We start from the raw sequence: 7,410 nt of genomic DNA on the forward strand, positions 1-7,410 counted from the left end.
CATTCTTCAGGCCGAACGACATTACTTTGTAACAGAATAGTCCTTGACTGGTTACGAACGAAGTCTTTTCCTGATCGGCCTCGTGCATGCGGATCTGGTTATAACCCGAGAAAGCGTCCATGAAGCTTAATAATTGGTGTTGAGCCGACAGGAGAGACGTCATTCCGACTGACATACGGGAGTGAGGCGGTCATCCCCGCAGAAGTTGGCCTCACAAGTTACAGGGTTCACAACCATGACGAAGGCAGGAACGACGAATCCATGAGGCTACAGCTGGACCTAATAGATGAGGTAAGGTCAGCGGCGGAGCAAAGGATCGTAAGATACCAGGATCGCATGGCCAGACATTACAACTCCCGGGTCCGACACAGAGACTACTAGGACGTCGACTCTTGGAAGGGGATAGCTATCTTTAGGGCACGCTTTGTTAAGATCGGTGAAATCCACGCACATCCGCCACTTGCCGCTCGCTTTCTTCACCATTACCACATTCGCCAGCCAATCGGGATAGTAGACTTCCCTGATGAAGCTTGCCTCTTGGAGTTTGCGGACCTCTTCCGCTATTGCTTGGTCTCGTTCCGGTGCGAACACTCTCTTCTTTTGTCGGACGGGTGGAAATGAGGGCAATACATTCAATTTGTGTACCATGACCGAGGGATCGATTCCCGGCATATCGTCATGGCTCCAGGCGAACACATCCTTATTGCTCCTCAAGAAAGCTACGAGTTCTTGACGGATTGCGGGTTTGGCAAGCGTCCCGATCTTGGTTGTTCTGTCCGGATTGGAACTGTCAAGAGTTATCTCCTCCAGCTTCTCTGTGGGTTCCGCCACCGTTCGGTGCTCTTCTATGTTCAAAGCCTGGATTTGGTCTTGCATCTCCATCATAGCTATGTAGCATTCTCGTGCGGCAACTTGACTTCCGCGTAGCTCTCCTACCCCATACTCCGTTGGGAACCTGATCATTAGGTGGTAAGTTGACGTTGCCGCCTTCCACGAGTTGAGCGTAGGCCGTCCAAGAATAGCATTGTAAGCGGACGAGCAATCGACCACCAAGAATGTCACGTTCCTGGTTATCTGCTGGGGGTAATCTCCTACTGTCACCGGTAATGTTACCGAGCCCAAAGGGAATACCCTACTCCCTCCGAAACCAACGAGCGGGGCGTCTGTCGGTATTAGCAGCTCCCTGTCAATCCTCATTTACTGGAATGCTGGATAGTACAAGATGTCGGCCGAGCTGCCGTTGTCGATCAACACTCGGTGCACGTTGTAGTCTCCTGTCTGCATGCTGACGACGAGGGCATCGTCGTGTGGATGGTGTAGGCGCCGTGCATCCTCTTCCGTGAACCCAACAATAGGGCCTTCTTTGTCTGCTATCCTTGGCACTCTGCCCGTCAACTGGACATTCTGTACCATCCGAAGGTATGTTTTGCGAGCCTTCTTTGACGATCCGGTCGCAGTAGTTCCTCCGATTATCATTCTTATGTCTCCTATTGGGGGTCTTGGTCGCTCGTTTTCTCGGCGGAGTTGTTGTTCCTGCGGGGGTTGATCCGTTCTCCCTTTGTTGACGAACTTCTGCAGCTTCCCTTGTCGGATAAGGGCTTCGATTTGCTGCTTCAAGTCGTAGCAATCGGCCGTGTCGTGGCCGTGGTCACGATGAAAGCGGCAATATTTGTCTCTGGACCTTTTGCTGGGGTCACTCTTCAGCTTTCCTGGGAACGTCAGGGACCCTTCGTCCTTAATCTGCATTAGGACTTGGTCAATCGGCGCGTTTAGTGGGGTGAAACTTGCGAACCTTCCGCCCATGGGTTTTGGACGTCTGTCCTCCCTTTGGTCTCCCATCCTTCCTTTCTTCCGCCCCTGGTCCTGTCGGGAATCCTCCTGTCTGTCTCTTTTCTTGGGTCTATCTTCTCGCGATAATAGTGCGTCCTCAGCGTTCATATATTTGGTGGCCCTGTAAAGCACCTCCGACATGATCTTGGGGTCGTTTTTGTATAGGGAGAACAAAAACTTACCCCCCTTCAGCCCATTCGTGAATGCTGCTACCAATATCTTGTCGTCGGCTTCGTCGATCGAGAGCGCTTCCTTATTGAAGCGTGATATGTAGGCCCGCAGCGTCTCCTCCTCTCGCTGCTTGATGTTCATTAAACAAGCCGTGGATTTTCTATACCGATGTCCTCCGATGAAGTGCGTGGTAAATTGAGCACTTAGTTCCTTGAAGGTGCTGATGGAGTTGGGTGCTAGTCGGCTGAACCAAATCCTTGCCGCGCCCTTTAGGGTAGTAGGAAAGGCCCTGCCCATAATCGCGTCTGCCATTCCCTGAAGATGCATCAGGGTCTTGAAGGTCTCTAGGTGATCTAGAGGGTCCTTGACTCCGTCATAACTATCCATGTTCGGCATGCGGAACTTATTCGGCAGGGGGAAGGAGTTGACGGTTGTCGTGAAGGGCGAGTCAGTCCGGTTGACAAGGTCGTCAAGATCACTTGACACTCGACCCTTGAGAGCATTCATCATTACATCCATCTGTTCCTTAATCGCCTGCATCTCCACGATGATGGATTGTGGAGCTGTATCCGTCGGGGAAGGGATGTTAACGTCCCGTCGCACTGGTCTGCTCTGGGCGTTACTCTCCTGCTGTCCGTCCTGATCTCTTCTTTCAGCGCTGGTCCCTTCTTGATCCGCTCCTTGGTTATTGACCGCCGCATTCTTTTGGTTCAGCTGCTCTTCTAGATCGTGGTTTTGTTTGGTTAGGCGCTCCACGGCTGCGGCGAGCGTCTTGACCTGTTTTTCAAGGGCAGTCGTGGGGGCTTCTTCTTGAACGTCATTCGTGGTTGCCATTGAGCGAGTGAGTACCATGTAACTCTTTTGTCTAGGAAGCGATTAAGCGCTACACTTTCCCACAGACGGCGCCAGCTGATGACGTTGAAAATTGTCACCAATGAGTCACACCGTACTCGCGACTCAAAGTGAACCTGCACACCAAGAACGAACGGAAGAAGACCTTTAGAGAGCACCGGTGTGGTGCCGGCCTAACACTCTCCGAAGGTCAAGTCAGAAGTTGTCGGTTCACTTTTTTGGAGCGCAAGAGGGGGTCAATTAATCTTACCTCGATTTCCGAGAATGTTAGTCCTTTTATAGTGGTGGAGAGGTAGCTTTTCTTCTTGACCTCCAGATCTTTCCAATGTGGGACTATAGTGGTGGAGAGTAGGCTTTTCCTTTTGACCTCCAGATCTTTCCAATGTGGGACTATGATACCAATTCTCCAAAATGTGGTGAACAACGATTTCCCTTTCTGGATCTTAGTGTTATTCTGGGCGATAGAGATTTCGGATCATGGGCCCATACTGCGTCTGTCAGCGATGGGCTTTCACAGCGCATGAGACTATCTTCACAAAGGTCCAACAGTCCCAATCCGTCAGGCCCATTAAGGTAAGCCCAACAGGCTCTATATTTTATCATCTTCACTTACTATACCTATAATATTAAGTGGAAGAATACAATGGTGACCAAGTTCTATTATTTTGATTTTGATGGAAAGTATTGCGTGTGTTAAAGCTACAATGTATTATGTATCACATACACACGTCTTACATTTATAATGAGTGTGTGGCAGTGCGCATGCACGTGTTTTATTTTATTTTATTATATTTCTATGGGTAGCTAGACTTCAACATTTTGGAGCAAAGGCGCTCGACCATGTCTGAGGGGAGCACTCATAAGGATGGGCATTCAGAAGTTGGACCCTAGAGGGAAACCAAAATTGGCAGGTACTGGCGATGGCGATGGAACGCCTTCAAATTTCGTGAAGCGAGTGAGACCAATATGTTGGTAGCCACGCTTATCGCTACTGTGACCTTCACGGTTCCTGGTGGATTCAACCAAAACGGAAACGTGGGTGAGGGCTTGGCAGTATTAAGCAAAATAGCTGCTTTCCGTGTATTTCTAATAGCCAATACTTGAGCTTTTGGTCTTTCCACTACCTCAGTATTCGTCCGCCTTTTGGCTTCAGCAACGATTGAAGGAGCCATTTTTCACAGAGAAGTGGTTCGACGTCCCTCTCTTCTCATAAATTGGTCTATTGGAGCATTGCTGGTAGCTTTTATTGCAGGCACCTATACAATGGTGCCACACCCTTTCGGGATTGCTGTAGTCGTTCTTCTTTGTTGTTGCTTCCTAAGTACCATGTTTTTTCCTCTCTCATTAGACAGGTTCTGAATAACTGTTTGATTGCTATGCCCAAACTGGTCTGGGATGATTTGTATCAAGTTTGAGAGAGTGAATTGGAAAACTAATTGTATTAAGCTAATAATGAATTGCATTGCTTTGCTTTACATATGAAGCAACAGACTGGCGGGAAAGATAAAATTATAAACTAACAAACTTCCTAACAGCCATCAGATGTAGCATAACAGAACTAAAACTCAGCTTACTCTAATGATAAGCTTACTCCTGAAAATTGTTTTTGCAGGATCCTGTAATGTTTCAACTTTGAAGTTTGCAGCAGCACAAGGATTGGTTTTCCGCAGTCTAATTGGCTTATACCTCTCTGTGTGCATGCTTGGTCTGTTCCTGCTTGTACTGGGCCATATGTTTAAAATGCTGACACCAAATTTATATAACACAATATTTCTAGATTATTGGTTATGCTCTTCATTTCTTACTCCATCTTCTACAAAAGAGGGCAAATGCAATAAATCTGAAGAGGGAAGGAATGTAGATACTTCACAAACTAACAATACAACATAAGTACATTGACATTATCCATCATTTTTAATTTGATTGCAGCACAAAATGATGAGTTAATTAAATGAATATCTTAAATCGTTAGTTCAGGGTAATTAAACAAAGCCCTTTTCTTATGTTGCTTAGTGTCTTCTTCATTTCTTTTCTGCCTATTACTGGATTCAAATGTCTCAAAATTGAAACTCTCAAGAGGAATACCAAATCCCCTCATACAAAATTCCTTCCTCTTTCCATCCGTGTATACCCAATTTAAAGTTGTGGAATAACCAAAAATTGTTGCAGAATCATTCCACCTTTATCAATATGGTATTCAAACCATCCCTCAACTTCAGATTTTGTTCAAGTTGCATCTTCTTGGTCATGTATTAAGTAATCCAAATCTGGTACATATCCAGCCTCTTTCATATGCCAAATTAACAAATCCAAAACTCTATACACCCATCTTATCTCCAACAACAAAACTATAAACCTGGTCTCTTATCTCAATCCAACTCCTCCCTGACTCTTTCTTACTCCCCATCCCTCTCATCAACTTCCTCATATTTGCATACTCCCCCCACTTACCTTCAGCTGCATATATATTTGACAGCATCACGTAAGTCCCCACCATATTTGGCCTCAAATCTAAAATCCAATGAGCTGCCAATTTGCCCAAATTCGGAAGCTTATGTGCTTTACAAGCTCCAAGAAGTGCATACAGACTCATCAGATTTAAATGGCATACTCTCTATTAGCTCATAAGCTCCTCAACTCTCCCTGCATGCCCTAGCAGATCCACGACACAGCCATAAATCTCCTGATTTGGAGTAATATTATAATCACCGACCATTGATTTGAAATACCTCAAACCTTCATCTACAAGTCCAGCATGGCTGCAAGCACTCAGAACTGCTATATACAGAATCTTATCAGGTCTAATACCAGACCTGATCATCTCATCAAACAATTCAACAGCCTCTTTTCCATATCCACGAGCCCCATATCCAATCATCAAAGTAGTCCAAGAGACCAAATCTCTGCAAGTCATTTCACTAAAAACTTTTCGTGAATCACTTATGCTCCCACACTTGGCATACATGTCAATAAGTGCATTAGCCAATGCCAAGTTCCCATCAAGGCCTCTGCGAACAATTCCACCATGAACCTGTTGTCTGCAATTCAATACTGCTAAATTTGCACAGGCAGCTGTAACACTGGTAAATGTGAAGCAATTTGGACTAAAACCTTCTGACTCCATTTGTGAAAAGATATGAAAAGACTCAGTAGAGTCCAATCTTTCATAACCAGTTATCAAGGTATTCCATGGAATTAAATCTTTCTCATTCATTTCATGAAAATACTGATTTGCCTCCGATAAACCACCACACCTACAATACATGTCTAGTATAGAATTCATGACAGGAAGATTGGTATCAAACCCATGTGTAATCACTGCTGAATGTATTAGCTTGCCCAAAGTGTATGAGCCAATTGAGGTGCAGGCTCTAACAGCAATTGAAAAGCTAAATGGGTTGAGTTCTGCTTCCTCCTGTTTGTCAAATAAATTCAAGAACTTAATGTATACTGTGAGATATATAAAGCTGATATGAATTCTTTTTAAAAATTGAAACCTTTTTAATTGTAGATACACAATAAGTCAATAACAAGTGAGCTTTGGAACCCAAGTGTTTTCATAGAATTTGAGGTTGTTTCAACTGCTTATCAGCAACATTTGCCTGAAAACTCGAAGCCCACCATAGCCATCACCTCTATGGGTGTAACCAGTGATCAAAGTAGTCCATGAAACAGCATTTTTTGCATCTATCTTCTGAAAGACCACGCATGCCTCGTCCATGCTAACACAACACGTAGCATACATATCCATGAGTGTTTTATTAACATACATAGATTCCTTCATGCCATGCTTGATGGCCAAGCCATGAACCAATGCCCCATACGAAATAGCCTTCATGCTCTTACAACCCTTCAAAGCACTGGACAAAGTAAAAGCATTTGGCTCCACTCCATTCCTTACCATCTCACAGACATAGCCCATGCATGGTTGTAGTGTTTGCAAGACGTGTACCCTGCAATCATGGCAGTCCATGCAACCACGTCTCTCTCAGGCATTTCATCGAACAGTATCCGGGCCTCTTCTATCAAGCCCCTTTCAGAGTACGGTTTGATGAGGTTTGTGGCTAACACGGAAGGAGTAAGGACCCTGTGTGTTCGATTGGGTGGTGGAGTTGTGGGCCCATTGGAGGGAGTTTCGGATAATGGGTGGGATTGCATAGAAATCAGCTGTAGAAAGTAGTCTTTTAGTGCTAATAATTCCATGCAAAGTGAGGAGACCGAAAAATGCAACTGTAAGTTTGTAACTGAAGTTTTTAGAGAAGGACTTCATCAAGTTTTTATACCTTGGTCTTGTTGGTTAGTGAGTTCGGTTTGTTAGATAATGGGTCTGTAAGTCGTTTCTCAAAAAGAAAAAATAAAAAGGGGGGGTGGGGTGGTTGGGGGGCTGTAAGTCTGTTTCGGTTTATGGTGTGTTCCTGTCTGGTATGTTGTTGTAAGGGAGTATATTATAAAAGTAGAGGCCCCATAGGGTTACCAAATTTTTAGTGGACCCCTCAAGTGTGTGTTTTTGGGCCTTTGGAGTCACTGATTTTCTATTATTTGAAACAATATTGTTCG

General features: G+C 45.0%; 1 pseudogene; it reads right to left on the reverse strand.

The window, feature by feature from the left end:
* Window positions 1-4,989: 4,989 nt before the first annotated feature.
* Window positions 4,990-7,123, reverse strand: LOC115980422 (annotated as a pseudogene).
* Between the last annotated feature and the right edge of the window lie 287 nt (window positions 7,124-7,410).

Source organism: Quercus lobata, chromosome 3 (assembly GCF_001633185.2).
Source record: "Quercus lobata isolate SW786 chromosome 3, ValleyOak3.0 Primary Assembly, whole genome shotgun sequence".
Lineage (NCBI taxonomy): Eukaryota > Viridiplantae > Streptophyta > Magnoliopsida > Fagales > Fagaceae > Quercus > Quercus lobata.